The sequence below is a fragment of the Lolium perenne genome, chromosome 7, assembly GCF_019359855.2.
Source record: "Lolium perenne isolate Kyuss_39 chromosome 7, Kyuss_2.0, whole genome shotgun sequence".
Lineage (NCBI taxonomy): Eukaryota > Viridiplantae > Streptophyta > Magnoliopsida > Poales > Poaceae > Lolium > Lolium perenne.
Genome location: NC_067250.2, coordinates 152,707,339 through 152,725,206, shown reverse-complemented (window position 1 = coordinate 152,725,206; position 17,868 = coordinate 152,707,339). Strand labels below are relative to the sequence as shown.

General features: G+C 41.5%; 2 long non-coding RNA genes across 16 annotated transcripts; both read right to left on the bottom strand.

Annotated features, from left to right (window-relative positions):
• Nucleotides 1-4,187: 4,187 nt before the first annotated feature.
• Nucleotides 4,188-11,671, bottom strand: LOC127300918 (uncharacterized). Of its 15 annotated transcripts, XR_011748101.1 has the most exons (11): nucleotides 11,327-11,655; nucleotides 11,154-11,234; nucleotides 10,558-10,649; nucleotides 7,690-10,479; nucleotides 7,419-7,583; nucleotides 7,112-7,298; nucleotides 5,622-7,004; nucleotides 5,484-5,511; nucleotides 5,009-5,115; nucleotides 4,710-4,861; nucleotides 4,188-4,392 (listed from the first exon to the last, which is right to left on the bottom strand). It is a non-coding gene; the product is annotated as an uncharacterized lncRNA (long non-coding RNA). The 15 variants fall into 15 exon arrangements; XR_011748105.1 differs by having other exon boundaries at nucleotides 5,622-5,754; nucleotides 6,400-7,004; nucleotides 7,690-11,234; nucleotides 11,327-11,671; XR_011748104.1 differs by having other exon boundaries at nucleotides 7,690-7,716; nucleotides 8,039-11,234; nucleotides 11,327-11,662.
• A 1,826-nt stretch (nucleotides 11,672-13,497) lies between these two features.
• On the bottom strand, nucleotides 13,498-17,030 carry LOC127300919 (uncharacterized). The gene is made up of 4 exons (XR_007851684.2): nucleotides 16,373-17,030; nucleotides 15,894-16,177; nucleotides 15,307-15,477; nucleotides 13,498-13,995 (listed from the first exon to the last, which is right to left on the bottom strand). It is a non-coding gene; the product is annotated as an uncharacterized lncRNA (long non-coding RNA).
• Nucleotides 17,031-17,868: the final 838 nt, after the last annotated feature.

The following is a 17,868-nucleotide window of genomic DNA, read 5'->3' as shown; positions in this document are numbered from 1 at the left end:
GAAGACTATATATGTGCTTTGGTTTTTCATTTTTTGATTTTTTATGAATTTTTACGCCCATTTGAATCTTGGTCAAATCCTAGGTTTAACCAAGGTTTAAACAAGTTTAAAACATGAAAATGAAAAGGTAAGCATGGATCCTTCTTAGTCACTCTAAAATGAATCTTTTGGGAGGTTTTTGAAATCTCAATGTTTGAAATTAACCCAAAACCACTTCTCTTCATGCTTGGCTTCATAAGACAGAGTTTATTGTTAGGGGTAGATGCATGCTTTTTTCTGGTTTGAATATGTCTAGACCTTGTTTATCAACTTGAATGCTTACTACATATATGACATAAGAAGGCTATGTTATTTGGTTTTTCATTTTTCTGTTTTTTTATGCCCATTTGAATCTTGGTCAAATCCTAGGATTGACCAAGATTTAAACAAGTTTAAAACATGGAAATGAAAAGATAAGCCTGGATCCTCCTTAGTCACTGTTTAATGAAGCTTTTGGGAGGTTTGTGAAATTTCCATGTTTGAAACCCAAAACCACTTAAGACAGAGTTTATGGTTAGGTGTAGATACATGATTTTTTTGGTTTGAATATGTCTAGACCTTGTTTATCAACTTGAATGCTTACTATATATTAAATAAGAAGGCTATGTTCTTTGGTTTTTCATTCTTCCTGATTTTTTTAATTTCATTTGAATCTTGGTCAAATCCTAGGTTTGACCAAGATTTAAACAAGTTTAAAACATGCAAATGAAAAGGTAAGTCTGGATCCTTCTTAATCACTCTAAAATGAAGCTTTTGGGAGGTTTTTGAAATTTCCATGTTTGAAACCCAAAACCACTTCTCTTCATATTTGACTTCATAAGACATAGTTTAGGGGTTAGGGCTAGATACATGATTTTTCTGGTTAGAATATGTCTAGACCTTGTTTATCAACTTGAATGCTTACTATATGACATATGCAAATCTTGATAATCCATATCAATCATTTTAGAAGTGATAAGGTAGGAGTAGTTAAATTTAATCCATCAAATATGTACCATGGTGATTTTATATGCAGCTGGGCACCAGACATCACGTGCAAACTATATCAATGCGCAGCAGTACTTGCTCCAGAAAACCCACATTTTTGTACCTGGACGTTACGCTAAAATGAACTGCGAAAACAACGAACAGCACTTTTGTAGTACTGTACTCGGTACTCCGTACTTGCTCCAGATAATCCCCATTGCTTCACTACTACAGTACTACCCTGGCGTTTATTGTTTCCACTGACTATTCAGAGCTTTGGACGTCCATCAGAGTAGTACTAGTAGTCAGTTGTACACCTGCTAGCTCGATTAATGGCGTGCTATAAAATTCTATACTAGCCGACAGATGTCCATTCCTCGGGTTGCGCGCCAGAGCCTTCGAAGAGAAGGTAGCCGCTCTGTCCCGTTGATTTACGGTGGACGGACAGGATAGAACGTCTCTGTGTTGAAGCATACGTACTACTCCGGACCGCTCTCGATTCATTTGCTTCTTCTCCCGAGTCCTGACCAGGGACTGAGATCCAGTGACTCTAGTAAGAGAAGTCACCATGCAACTTCGTCTTAATGTAAAGTTTTTTTTTAATAAAGGGATTTTTTTCTGAGCAACATAAATTTTAGTTTCAAATTTTAGATCAACCATGTGCGTTGGATCTTAATCTGATGGCTCGTATAGGTAAAGTTCATGGTAACTTCTGTTGGGTAAGTCACTGGATCTGAGTTCGCAAGGGAGCCCCCTCTCGGCCGTTGATTTAGGATGGGCGGACCAGGTTGCTCGAAGCGAGGGCAGAGACTACTGTCTGGTTTTAATAGGGGGAGTACTTCTTCCATTCCCTTCTTGCTTCACTTCCAGTCTCCTTCCACTTCCCGCGATGCCTCCGAAGTCAAGGCCACCATCTCGCTTGAAGAAGCACCATCTAGTGTTGACCAGGGACGCGGAGAGTTCCCGCCGGCGGTCTATCCAGATGCTGGCCGCGAGAAAGGACCCGCCAGAAAACGAAGGCCCTGCTTCGCGCTCGTCTCGGAACGGCGTCCGTCGTGCGATCGAAGATTCCTGGTTAGTTTCCATCGCCATGTTTCTTGATTCTTCCTGGCCCGGAGGTCCCAACTCTTTATTCCGTATTAATCCTTTTTATACATATCTCAGTGCCCCACGACGCACCCTGCCATCTTCTCATGACGACTTCAACCCCTGTCTCGTGCGCTTAGAGGTTACCACTGATTGGACATTTTTGTCTTCCTCTCGTCACTTTGTTTGGTACTGATGATATTGCCATGCAGGAAGCGTCGGCGTGTTTCAGAGATGAGCTTAAAACTCTCGTGAAACTCGCCTCCAACTTTCGCGATGATCTCGATACTTTGAAGGACGAGGTCACCGGCCGGGGCAAGCTGCATGATGTGAGCATTCCATCAAGTGAGGAAACGAACACTGTCATCAAGAAGCTTAAGGGCGAGAATTTGATGCTTAAGATCGAGTGCGGCTTTCTTCGCGAAGAAAACGTCGAGCTATCAAACATGTGCGTTCAAGCTCTCAACGGGAGCCTCAACACCCAACATGATGCGGTGAAGAAGATGATGGATGACAGCATCTTGAAGAAAAACAATATGGTGGAGGACACGCGCGGGATGGTCGATCCAATCCAGGCACCGCAGAAGGAAGTCGATGTGCTCCGAGTCCAGCCACCTTTGCGTAGGTCACCGAGGCGCCCTCGCGGAGGTAGCTGAGGAGCGCACGTCGCTGAGTAGGCTAGGGGATAAGGAGTTCCAGGGAGAGAAGCTGTCACATCCCGAAATTTTCTAAATTTCGAAATGTAAAATAAAAATAAATTTAATGCTTGATTGTTTGAACTTGATTGAAAATTCACAAAGAATTAAATTTTTTTAAAGTTGTTTAAAAGTATTTTCCAAAATAAGTTTTGCAAAGACTTTTGGTTTCAAAGTATTTTCAAAACTAAACATATCTTGGTTTTCAAAGTTTTCAAATCCTTAATGGATTTGTATTTGAGAAAACAAAACCCTAGGATACTCTATTTGCAAAATAATGACTTAGTAGCAATATAGGCCAAATGTATATAATAATTCTTTTATTTTCACAAATGGATATTAAAATGGTTGTTGCAAAAATATAGTAGTTTTCATAAACCTTAGTTTCAAAAGATTTTCTAACAGTACTCTATTTTGTTCGGAGGTTTTGAAACTTATAAAATATTTTATTTGAGAAAACATTAAACTCTAAAAAGACAATATAGCCACATAGACATGTATGTCAAATTTTGGTTTTATAAAGTTTATATTTTTGTTTCAAATTTGATCCCATATTGAAGAATTTTTCACAACGAATCCAACAATACCTTATTTGCATTTTTCCAATTTTATATGAAGCCTCAAAGTGTATTTCCAATTTCAGTATTAAAAAAAAAGAGAAAACAAAAGGAGCGGCCAGGCCGAAACGGCCCAGCTCGCCCCAGCGCAGCCTAGCTGCCGCCCCGCGCAACGCCCCAGCATCCCGCTCGGCCCACTCCGGCCCAACCGGCCTCCCCTAACTTTTTTTTTTCTCTTTCCTTATATTTTTCGGCCCAGCAGCGTCCAGGCCGCCCAGCCTTGTTCTTTTCTTTTCCCTGGCCACGCCCACGCCCAGCGCACGCGACGTCGCCCCCGCCTTTCTTATTTTCTTTTAGTCCCACATCGCTCCCTTTGAGCAAATTGCTCTAACTTTCAGCCTATACTAGGAAGTTTCAGCGCGGCGGCACGCCGCGCCCTTTATTATAACTAGTGGTTGGGGCGCCCCATGGGGCGCCTCCTCACTGGATAGTGGCAACCCAATCATGGTCTAATCTTCTCATATAGCATATTTTTTATCGCCCAAATGCAACCTCACGCCTAACAGTTTAATTTCTAGAAATCTAGTTTCATGCTGACATATAGGCCAACATATTTTCTTATATCCATATCAAGTAGTTAAGAGCATCTAAAAAGTACCATTCCCTTTGCCCTAAATTAATTGAACCAGTTTTGTCTAGGTACATCTATATCTAAGTAAAGTTGAGTCAATTAATTGGGACAAAGGATATACATAATATCTAGAAATGTCGGCCTCATATTATTCTGCTACAACATGAGGCTAGCCAGCTGTAAGGTAGATAACGCATAATTCAGAGAAAAATGTATAAAGTGCAATACAAAAAATTCCACAGTGCTCATGTGCAAGTTGACAAGGTGCGACCAATAGTGTGTAATAAGAAAGTTGGTATCGGACATGTCAAGAGTTGATATAGTACATCGTCGGTACATATAACACAACAAGGATGTAACTTGACAACTGCACTCCTATTGTGCCTTTTTTACTTCGTCCCGTGATCCTCTACTCCATCTGCAAGGATGTAGTGCCAGCATTAAAATGAATTTTTCTGTACCTTATACAACTGAAAAAGAGTGATTGAGCGGAGAGCATTTTCCCTGTCGAATAATTAATGGACAACTTGATCAATCATTGATGTCTCGTTGTACCTCCAAATGATTAGATAGCGGATAATTTAAGTCTATCATGAAAACCTCAAGCAGCCCTTAAGAACTACAAGAATTTAGCGGATGCATTCATGCAACTAACTGAGCGCTGAGCAACAGAAGAGAAAGTAAACTCAATCCAGTATTAATCTAACGGGAAAATAGGAGCATGCTGACGATTACCTCACAAATTGCAGTTTTCACCTATACCTGAAGCCCAAGCTGAATAATTCCACCTAATGTTGCAACACATTGTAAATCTTCTTATTTTGCAACCATCACAATCTCTCTTGGCCTCCATCCTTTCTTTCTAACTTGAATAATATCTCTGCAATCTATAAAAAAAAAAGTAGGGCATAACATGATGCTCAATTTATCCAAGATAAGTTGCATTCCAAATATCTCTAGATGTTCACTATGCAAAGAAGGGGAACACGTTCAGTGCAACTTGACGATATGTGCTCTGCCAGAAAACACATTACCTGAACTACACCCACAGCCAAGGCGGGCCGGTGCTGCAGGTCTCATACCTCCTCGAGTAGCCGCTGGAATGTCCTCCACCCTCTCCACGTTCACATCTAGCACATACCTGCGGGCACGGACGCTTATGAATCAATAGTGTTTGAAAAAAAAATGAGAAACACTTTCGGAGGTAAACTCTGGAACTATAATCTATCATGTGTACCACACACGAAAGCTATAAAAATAATATCAGATCCATCTCTCTATGTGACACAACACTGGTAAAAAACAAGAGATGCATTATGTGCTAAGCATTAATAACAAAATCAAATGAGGTGTGTAATTGACAGGCATGCTATGCTCTCTCTGGATGCAGGATACCAAGAAGAACAAACAATATGTAGGCTAATCTTTCCTCTGCAGGCAGCCGGGATTTTTATCGAATGATGTGTACGCATAAATTAAGAAGAAACAAGACAAACAGGGGGTGCATACCTGGCGAACAAACCTTTTGAAGAGGAGGCTGCAAAGCAAAAAAAAGATTAGTAAATAAACGCAGTGAATCTGGAGTCCAATCCATGGAAATAATTCATACTGGAATAATTAGGAGGTTTGTAGTTGAATTTTGTTTACCTTCATTCAGATATTCAGCAAGGCCATCAGCGAAGCTGCGTCAAAGCCATGGGCTAAACTGAGCCGCAGACTCCAACTTCAGTATACTGACATGTGGATAGCAAGCATCTCCTCAGACCGCTGGAGTGGCTGGCTGCCAATTCAATAAGATACTAATGCACCATTAGTTCCGGTCACAACAAATCCCACAGGTACAGTCTATGCATTTATCTGATTGTCTATACCATGCAAGGTATGGTTGTAGACTGGAATTGATAAATTTTGGAAATAGAAGGCAATATACATTAGCGATGATCAATCAGAACAATATGTAGAATTAAACTAAAAAGAGTATCACTATATGTATACCCTTCATAAGCTATGGGAAGATCACACAGGTATCAAGAACTCAAGCTGAATGCTTATGTAAATGGTTGCAATGGTACACATTAGCATAGTCCCTTTACTGTCTACAAATTCATACTTTCCATCTGTCTTGGCTGAAGTAAATGGTTTGATGTAAACGATTCCAAGGATATTCAGCAGTTACCTCTTATAATCATGTTTCATTTTATCTAAAGTGTCCAGTTCACAAGAACTGAGTTAAACAACAGTTAAAAGAACACGTATATTTTCTAGCACAAAATATACCTGCACATCAAACATTGCATGTGTAGTTATGTAAGGACAACATATCTGGTCTTGTCTCTTTTTTTCGACAACCTTACCATAGGGGAAGCCCCTACGGTGTAAATTTTATATTAAGATAAATCACATTGTGCAGAAGAATAGGGGTTACCTCAAGGTGGGAAGTAGTGAAAAAGAAGATACATGAAAACTTATACAAAGATATGAAGCAACCAGTCAATGAGTGGTTGAACTAAAGCTCCTTTAACTTTGAATTGGTGAAGCATCAGATCACTTGAGAAACCAACTCTCCATTGACCAAAAGAAGAAGCCTGATCTTGAAATATGAAATCATTTCGAACTCTCCAAATATTCCAAGCTGCACAAGCCACTACCTCCATGAAACAAGGGCCAGTAAACATTTTATTAGCAAGCAAAATTCGATTAAAAATAGGTTCCAACAATGACTTGCAAAAGAGCACTCAAAAAACAAATGATCTCTGGTTTCTAGGTGATGTGACATGCAAAGAACACACTCATCGCCAGATTCTAATTGTCACTGCTTGCGGTTCATCAAATCTCGGGTGTTTAGCCGGTCATGAACAAGTAACCAAGTGAACACTTTCAGCTTAGGGAGAAGTTTAGATTTCCACAAGGCTTTAAGGGTTGTATTTGTCCGTAGTCGGTAGTCTTGTCTCTTATCAAGGAAACTAACTTCATCTTGTTATTCCTTTTAGCATTATGCCATTCAGATTGCAGATCCTCGCTATCAGAAAACTGTTATAGGATGAACTAATATCAATGTATAAAAAAGGCATAGGTTACATGGAAGTGAAGGAAGCATTAGATTACTGATTATTGGGTAATAAAACTACTGGAAGTACCTTCTTTAGTCCTGCAAGGTCATCAGTGTTCAAAATCCTATCATTAATCTGTTAATGTGCGTAAGTATCCTCCTCATCAATTGTTTCTATAATCTCAACATGTCGAGATAGAAGTTTCTGCATAATGTCCAAGCTCTTCTTCTCTAGAGCTTGAGGAAGCATTGTGCGGTTAGTGTATGCCACAGTTCTAGAAATGATGTGGAAATGAGACAATCAGTACATAATCAAATACTATAAGACAAATAAAGAAAAAAATGAGTTAACTGGAACCAGAGCAGCTACAAACTGCAGTCATATACTATGATACCTTTCTGTGATACACTTCAAGCCTCATTGCAGCTCAATTCCTTCATACTGTACATAGTTCCTATACTATGTCCTGCAATGAAGCCGAGCATACTGTATATTTTTGCTTCAAACGAAGAACTTCTCCCTGTGATGATTCGTCCATTGGATACAACATGTGGCATATCTTGAAAAATGAGAAAGACCACCAGTCAAACTTGAGTTAGATTCACAAGATCTGGTTAATGGAAAAATAGAGGAAGCACTGGGGGGGTATGGTTCAAACAAATAACCTTTCGGTTTCTGCGGTATGGATTGAACTGGGAGAATAAATAAATCAGTAGCCCCATGATAGTAAAGGCCATATTTGAAGATGCCAAGAAAGGAGCCAAAGTCTTTAGTCTTGGACACCTATGCTTAGGAACATACATGATACATCTACCCTATCAGTGAGTTAATTAAATTGGTTATGTGACGATCCCCAATTCCTCATGCCAGTGGTGCTTCTCACAGGCATTTCATCGAGCATATGTCATGCAGTACACGTAAAACATCAAGCAAGAAATTCCAGTGGCAAAACCAGCACCACAAAGGTCCACTTGAGAAAGAGCATGCCCTGAATCGAAAATCTAGGATGGGTACCTCGATGTGGGAGTCGTAATCCAGAGGATGGTCCTGGAGGATGCGCTCCAAGGCCTGGATACAGAGCTCGTCCCCGCCGCCCCTTCTGTCGTCGGAGTCCGACGAGTTTCGGCCCCATCCATGGCGCTCCCCACCTACATCCATGCCGGTGTCTCCAGAAGCAGTTGTGAGGGATGGGGTAGAGGAGATCGACGGAGAGGTGCGGCGAGGAGAGCTGAATCGCAAGGGGAGGAGAAGGCGAGATGCGGCGGCAGCGCCCGAGCGAATTTGTGGATAGGTTTTCTGTCCTAGGACGCGACCTCCTTTTCGTCTCCATGCGCTCTAATTTTTTTCTATCTTAACGGAGCCAACCGCAGCTTGACACTTGGGCCAATAGAAGGAAATCAAGCGAAGCACCGCCAGCCCTTGCACGCAACGCGGCTATCGTGGATCGCTCTGGCATAGGGCAAAGGGGCACGCACTTGCTTGTTCTCAATGGATGAATACCATTGCTACTACATACAGGCTGCAAGAGTTTTGTTGGCTGGCCTTCTATCGCTGGATAACATTTTGAAATCGCAGCAGTGTATTGAAATGACTGGCACAAAAAAACACCTAGCAGCATGAAGAGATAGATTCAACGTTTAATGTACAGTATATTGTTTCTACATTGCTAATCCTCCAAAACATTAGCACATCAGCCGCATAACATAAGAAGTCACGGCAACCACATGTAACAAAGTATAGGAGAATCGAACAGAATCTAAATTTCTATGCTGGTTCAACCATCTCTCAGGAATCATCACAGGAGACAATGGCATGAAACTTATCTTCAGTTTGGATCCCATATCTACCACATGTGCATTTGTTTTGCATCGTGGAAGTACCTCTACTCAACAATCTACATGCACTGATTTTCAATTGAAAAAGTTCACTGCTATTCAAGCTTGACAAATGATGTGGGAACACAACTAACATTTGAGTACATAGCCATAGCTAGGCACAATACATGTATTCTTCTATATAGAAAGAAAATACATCTCCTTTAGATGAGATAAGGTAAGGAACAATATACAGTAACAAAATAACGAACTTTTAGCAGCCTGCTCAAATTTGCCTGACTATTGATGCTCAGGATGTGGAACATCCACCCTTGTTGCTGGCCTCATATATGAGCTGAGTGGAATGAAAAAACTATCTCTGTTTTAAATTCTGGAGTTGAGTGATTATCTTTGTGGTTAGAGAGATTTGTGATGCCTTATTAGCAAAGCAAAAGCACATAGCTCATATTTTAGTACCTCTTTGTGTGGTGATTCGGAAAAAATTGGCTGCACTAAACATTGAATTAGAATGATATGATAGGATTTATCAATGCTTGGTACAGCTCAAAATTCTCTTCTTATGGTACCTTGATGTATCTAACTTGGGTACTATCATGTTCGTTATTAAAGGGTAAGTCAAGAAAAGGTTGCAATATAGTTTGTGTGCAGGGTTCCTATGTAACTATATGCCCTTCAAATACATCGCTGGCCTAATTTTTGTCCTTGTAAAGATGCAGGGTACCAAAGACTTGAACCAAGAGTAAAAAAAAACCAGTTAACCGGTTATAATACCTAAGGTCTATCAAAGATCTTTCCAATTGCTCCAAAGTGGAATGTTGTAGTGGCTTCCCAATAAAATGTGTACACTGACTGGATTCATTTAGGTTTCGAGCTCTTGAGAATAAGATAAACACTTCGAATTAACTTCAGTACAAACTCAAAGGTGGACATTAGAATAATCAAAGGATTGTACAGGAAATTGAACTGCACGGAAATGCGCCAACCATACCTTTGACAAAAGGGATCATTTGAGATTATATATGCCAGCTTTAACATGGCAAAATATGTTATAGTGCATAAGTATCTAAGATCAATAAAGCCATATGTTGCCTAACAGATAGAGTGAGCATGTCCGAGAGACAAAAAAAAAACACTTGCATTTAGAAGAGTTGTTTCAATATTGCAGTACCGTCATTATTTAAACATAAAAAGGACACTCACCTAACCATCCATAACAGCAGTACACCAGTGAATTATGTACCAACAAACAGGAGAAATTTCCATCACAAGTCAGCTGAGCAAATTGAGTTTCTTAGAACTGCAGACAAATCATGAATGTCACAAGCCCAATTGTCGTGCATTCCATTCATACCAGTTCTCTTTTTCAAATTCATACCAGTTCATATATGAGGGAGTAATTAGCAGCATCAAATGAACAGAATCAGCAAGGCTTTCTTTGATTTTGAAGTCAACAAATGTTATAAACGACAACCTTCACCACATATCAATGATCAACACATGGCGATTTCAATGTACCAAATTAGAACAAACTGGTCGTTAGCTAGTAGTACCAAGTTATATTTGAACAAAATCTAAAAGAGAAATGGAAGAAAACATAAGCTTGGATGAGGATAGGAATACCTGCACACAGAACCCAATTCATGCTAAATAAAGATTCATGAATATGAGGAAATCTGCAATTTCGTGGGTATCTCTTACCGGCGCCATGCCCAAAAGCAGCGCACCGCCAACGACATTCTCAGGGCAAGGAGTAGGTAGGTTGGCCCCCAAAATCAAAGACGCGAGCAGCACTGACCAAGGAAAATTAAGTCAGGAGCTCAATAATTAAAGTAAGGAGAGCAATTGATGTATTTCTAATTTTTCTCCATGATGAAGGGCAACGAATAATACTGACTAAATTGCATATGTCAAGCACCCGGTGCACGACTGGACAAACACTGCTGCCTTGTTGCGGCAATCGAATTATACTTATTCAGATAGCTTTGTGTGCAGCTCATGCGTTTGCATTATACTATAGGCAGAAGGCCATAAAATAAGCAACCATCTGTAAGCTTCACATCCATGACACATGATGCTATATACCCTGATGTTCTGAATGAGAAAACATGAACAGACTTCGAAGACGGACCAAACTGGTTCAAACCTCGGATGAAAGAATCACCATTGGTTCAAACCTCGGATGAAAGAATCACCATTACAGTAATAACAACACAGTGAGTATACATAAAGTAAGAAGATATGATATATTAAGTTGTAGTGAAGTGAACTCAATAAAGCTAGACTTTATAGATTACCAAGGGTGCATTGACAATGAAAACCACTTCCAAATAAGCTTCAAACTGAACTCTGAGCGGTGTTATGTAATTTCCTACATGCTTACAATAAACAAAGTAAACATCAGAAACTACTTTTGTGTAATATAAAAGGGAACGGATAAGTGGAGACAATGGAGTGGGATGGACCATACATAATTTAATTATTTTATAAATTCGGCTCAGTTACGAAATTCAGAATTTCCCAATTAATCCAAACCTGAAAGGAGTCAAGAGAAAGGAATGAGATTACTATATACTAATATCTTTGTAGGATGCATTTCCATGTCTCTGAAAAATAAAATGCCGGAAACAGTAGAGGGAAAGAGATATATACTGTTAGAGCTTTGAAAAAATCCATGGCTATAAGATATACCGCTAAAGCCTTGTAAAAATAAAACCACCCAAACCTCAAACGTAAGTGGGCGCGGTACAGAGCTGTAAAAATAGGCGAGAATCAATTGGGGAGAAATAAATTAGCAGATGCGGAGCTAGTCAGAGTTGCCATTGAACGTACAAAAGCAGACTGCCAATGTTTTATTTGGAGATGGAGGTCCATGGAGGAGAGGGGATTCGGGATTCACTACCACTGTCCAGACTCCAGAACAGAAATCTCACCGTGCAAAAAGCCCAAATAGCATTGGCCCTGGCTCACGCGCTCGCGTACGTTCTGGTGGTGTAAGGAGGAGCGGAGGCACAACTGTGGCAATCATCAGCGACGTCGCATCAGGTACCCTTGCGTCATTGACGACTGACGTCTCTCTGACTTCGATGGAGAAGATGCGTCCAACGGCAGCTGTGCCGAAGGCCCCTCCCTCGCCGATTTCGACGGACCTGCACCCGGACCTCTAAGGCAGGGAGAGAGAGAGATCTTACCTGCGCTGACAGCGGCCTTCCGGTGCCCCTTCTTCTTGAGGTAGAGGAGTCTTGCCTGGAGCGGCTTGCCGGTGTCGATCCAGGCCTTGTCCGCCAGGTCTGGCGGAGCTTCCCATCGCGACGTATCCCTCGGAACTTCGGGAGCTCAGCTGTTAAGGCGGCCGCCGCGACCGCCGGGCACCTCGTGCTCCTGCTGTCCGCCCCCCCTTGGTCTCGGCGTCCATCTGACTTCCTCAATATCCACCGGTTAATGCCCCTCCTCCTGCTTCTCCTCCGTATCCATCTCCAGCTTTGGATGCAAAGCAGTCGAGGCATCCCATGTTCCTTCGCCGGTTACCGGGACCGCTCTTGTCCACGAGCCGGCTGGTACCGCTTGCCACCGTGCCGTGCCACGGCGAGGGGACTGGATCGCGAGAAGGGGATCGAGGTATGAAGAAGAGCAGAGCAGGGTCTGAGAGTCAAGGGGAGAGAAAACGGCGGTGGCTCGTGGTGGCGCCGGAGTAGACGGGGCGTGAAAAGACAGGAGATGCACAACGATCATACACGGAAAAGTCGAGAAAGATCATTCAAACGGTGACCCATCTAGAACCTACCATGTACCCACGACCGAACCGAGGATGACAAGCGCTGACACATGGAGGGGGCCACCGCTAGGTTATAGGAAGGCAAAGCAGACGCTACCACCAGATTTAATCTATCTATGAAATATAACCGGCAGACTGCAGGGATTACCGGAAGGTAGGAAAAAAAATACTACGAAGACCAGCAGAGGAACCGGAAGGCAACCGAGAAACTGCCGGTAATTGCAGGATTTGACACGTAAAGAAAATGGCAAGGAAAACCAAAAACTGAGCGGATCTACAGTAATGGATGCCATCTACAGTAAAAATACAATGCCCAAATTGCTATGGTTTGAGCAAAGTGGCTCAGCTTTTATATAGTTATTACTAGGAAGTGTGGCGCAGCGCACGCCGCACCCGTGGTGGTGATCATGTGGTACATAGTTTTGGTATGCGGCACTGGTACAAAGAAGGCTAAGAAATTGATAGCATATATATTTTAAGCGAGCAGTTCAACTTATATTGCATTATGTGGCACATTGATTTGGAAATAGATGGAGGAAAATGGCTGGTACCAATGAGAAGAAAGCTTATTGATGGACACGTCCTACCGTGCCATGGAAGACACTATAGGATAATATGGTGTTGAATGACAGCCAGGTATAGAAGGCCAGAAAGTGGCGGTAGATTATTATACATAAAAAATAAGCGTCCGGCTCGTTTAGTGGCTCGGCAAGCTCATTGTCGGGCCGTTTTATTTCTTGGGATGGATCCATGGTTTAGCCGATTAACTGATAATAATTTCACACTCAAAAAATTATAATAATTATCTATGATTGTGTCAGCTTTTTTGGTTTTGGGATTTTCTCTATCTAGCAATACAACATAGGTTCTAGTAGCAATACACACTGCCATACTACATACAGTTCACTTCTACCATTTATGACAGGATAAAAGCTTAAGTCTTTTAGAGTAAAATGTTCAGGAGCTGGAGCTCTGTGTCCTTGTACCCATACATCAAGAATTGAGCGCGTACATTAGAAGGGATAAACTCACAAACATGCTCCAAGTGAGCCATATATCGGTGCCCATGATCCTGTAGCCCTGAGTACCTTGACCATAGTCGCCAGAAACCTCATCCAGATATCGCTTTCCATAATTTTTGTAGTTGTCTGAGCGTCTAACCACAAAAGAAATGGCAGTGTATGTGGCCTCATACAAATGATTGTTCTTCAAACCTCCCATAGATGAGAATGTTGTGCAATTCTTGGCGATAGGAGGCAGTATGTCAGTTGGGCTCATGGTCCCTCAAGAATCTGTTGCAATTTTCCTTCATGCTAAATACAATACATTGCTCAAATGCAGCTCAAATTTCTTCATTGTTTTCCCTGAAAACAAAAAATGTTAGGCAACATCCAAATAGACCACAGAACAGCAGAATTACATATATTGATAATAGTGCATTTCAATTTGTTCCCATTTAGAGCAAATAGAATATCTTGGATAGTTTGTAGGGCTAAGGTGTCAGAAAAAATAGACCAAACAATCTTTGAAATATCACCTTCAAAAAATAGACGATCCACACATTCAAACTCGGAACACAACAAACATTTGTTCAGGAAGAATCATAAGAAGTCGGCACTGGTGAAACAACAACCCCAGAGAGAGAGAGAGAGAGAGAGGCTGCTCCCGAAACAGAACTGGTTTCATCAACTTAACGCTTTGAAGGAAATCTGGGAGCCATGGAAGTGTAATATCCTGAAAACGGAGACTGTTGCAACTTCCAAATATACTACAGAACTGTACATACAAATTGATAATAGTGCGTTTCAGTTTCTTCCTATTTAGAGCAAATATAATATCTTGGATCGTTTTTCAGATCACACTCTAAGGTGTCAGAAAAAAAATACCAAACAGTCTAAGCAATATCACATTAAAAAAATAGACGATCTTCACACTCGGACCACAAGAAACATGTGTTATTTTATCACCAACAGTTTGACAATATCCAAGTTATCTCTCGTAAGCAACTTATTAGGAAACAATAGCCACACATACACATATTTTATGAGCCATGGCAATCTTCCACATTTTAGAGGAAATTTTTTTTGGGACACCACCACAATTGAAAACATCGTAAAAGCTTTTGAGTGAATAAATGGTAGATCCAGAGAGAAGGACCAATGAGGAGTGCTCTGTTCATTAGTATACAGGACAGCGGACATAACTTCAAGAAGGTCGGCCCATAATCCTATCATGATATAGCTGCCAGATCTTCTAAAGTTAAGTTTCAAGTCAACCCCATCCCAAGCATGTGAGACACAAACATCAGGCTCATTACAGATATAAAACAAATGTCAAAATTGAGTTTAGAGGGAGTAGTCCCCAGTGTACCAATCTTTCTAAAATTTTGTATTTTCCCAATTACCTAGAGAACATTTGTAAGAAAAGAGGCCCCAGCAGCCCACATACATTCTTTCCAGAAAGGGGATTCTTGGATTGATCTAGATCGAGTAAAAAGTGGTAGGGCTCATATTACAAAAATGTAGCATGGGCAGGACACCCGCACTGTTGGAGAAAATGATGCTACAGTCATACTTACTATACCAAACAGAGAAATCCACTAATTGAACTAAATTGACTGATATTTTCAATTGCAAAAATAGAAAAAAGCTTGTAAATACTTCTTCATGCATTACCTCAGTTGCAGGATTGTCCATGGTTAGCAAAACAGTCTTATCATCCGGATGGGTTATCAGCAAGACAACCTAATCATACCCCAAGAACACTGCTAATCAGATCTTAAGCCTGTGAATGGCCACACCATATTCAATAGCAGACATCCATATCCGTATCTCTTGTTTTCTTATCTGCATACAGGGGGCAGATAGTTACACATTTTTCGCATGTCCATATCCGTCCATATATCCCACTATCAGTTAGATAGTTACGAACTTAATGATCACGCTATCAGTTAGAAGAAAGCCAATCAGATTTTGAAGGAAGACATTAGCTAATCATACCAGCTAGATTTATTGAAATTATATAATTTCACCAGCAATTATAATTATAAACTTAATGGTCACACAGATTTTTTAAAAAGAAAAGGCAGGCAAACAAAGGAGGTGGCAATGCATGAAACTTACAAACAACCTACGATGACATAGACAACAATCTAAGATGAACTATTTGTTGGCTGAGAGAATAGACCTGGTGGATTTTGAAGAACCACAAGACTCTATTCGGTGACAATTGAGTTAATTCATTATTTGAAATTTTTCTTTACCTATACAGCCACAGTGAAAATGCATCAGTAATCACATATGATCTGAGGAACACACTCAATTATGTCTTCCTTGCATTTCAGTGAACACCGTGCGCGTATATGAAGGCATGTTAGCTACAAAGAGCTCAGATCCACAGCTCCTTTAGCCCCAACAACAGAATCCAACAACGGCACTCAAACGAAATTATACAGATCTATCCGAAAGTTGTATGCTTTCAGGCTGACAATATGCGGCATCCATCTGTTCCTCCATCTTCTCTGTAGCCACTTGATCCTCTGCAGCCCTGATTGAGTAAAGGACAGGATTAATTTTCTACTGCAAGTGCCTAAAAGAAGTGTTCAAGGTCCAGATTTTCCTAATGTTTATTTGCAGCCAGGCCATGCATCTATAGGACTTCAGCCAAGCAAATTAACCAACCTAAATATGAAAAATAAGCTACCAATAGACTGGAATTGAAGTGAGAGAGAGAAAGTAATACCTGGCCTGATGCACTGCCCGTACTCCAACGATCTATCTAGTTGCCAATTTGATATGCCCATTTCACGAAACAAAAATCCCCAAAATTGACAGGAAAAACATGAACAGAAAAGTAAAAGCATGTGAACAAAAAAGAAAACGAAAATTCCAACAGCGGAGATCGAGCTCAGATGGTATCGCAGCATCTCCATCCTCGTCGCCGCCCCGATCTGGTCACCGTCCAGACCGTCTCCGCCCCCGCTGCGCCTGTTTTTGGATGAGAGGGAGGAGACAGGAGAGAGGAAACCGAGGGGAGGAGGGAGCGGTCCGGCAGACGCGGGCTGTCAGCAGCGGGGACTCCCAGCAACACAACCAGGAGCGTGATGTGCTCCTCCAGCCGGCGTCGGCCCCCTCGGTCTGGCTATCACCAACGCATGGTGACGCACCCGGCGCTGCTCCTCCAGGTACGCCTTGTGGCGCATCGCCGATGGTCGTGGCGGCGGACGGGCGGGACTGGCGAAACCCTAGGTCATCCCTTCCGTGAAGATAGGGTATAGAGGAAGAAGCTCCAGGGGAGAAAGGTGGAGGTGAAGATTGTGTTGGGTAGGGAGGAAATCCATAGAAGAGCTCGATCTGGGGAAGAGTCGAGAGAGTACGCGTCTACATTCCAGAACTCTGTTTGTTCGGTGGTGGGTCCTACCACCGTTTTAATCGTCTGAACGAAAAACACACGCGATGAGTGAGCGCTTACCCGTATACGTGTCTACAGTGAAAATAGCTGACGTGCCAATGCCTGATTGGATAGAAACCTACCATCTACAGGACCTAAATTTTTACAGTACCCAAATTTTTATGGTGAGAGCAAAAGGGTTCAGCAATAATATATAAATAAATAAATACATCAATAGGCAGCCCTCAAAAGCACACAAGGCGCCCGACGCCTCTTCCTTCCTCTCTCCCGGCGCAGCCTTGCGCATCGTAGCTTTTATGGCGACGCAGCTATTCGCGACGCAACATCCGCAACGCTATTTGGGAAACGCCGCGACTTGACGCCTCCCGTGCCTGGTAATAATTCTTTTCCAGCTTTTTTTACTTAGACTGTTGTACGTAACTTCGTAATTTTATTTCTTTAGATCTACACCTTCGTTTAGAATAGTGGATCTTCCGTTAAGTTTGTAATTAGATCCTCTACAACTTTCATGTAGGAAGGTTTCCATCTGAATAACTTGTTTGGACAACTTTTCGTACACCATTAGAACTATAACCACTTCTGTCTGGTTTTGTAAAATTCATATCTTAAGTTCTATCCGTCGGATTTCGACAAACCATATACCGTTGGAATCAGCAGATCACATAGACCATGTTAGACATTTTGCATGTCAGTTTCACACACTTTATTTTCGCGGTATCCCTTTGATTCACAACATTGTCTCCAAAACAAATCCTACCATCTTTTTTCGAGAGATTTCTTTTGGCGATACGCTTGTAATGGAATTCTCTACAACTTCCGTGTAGAAA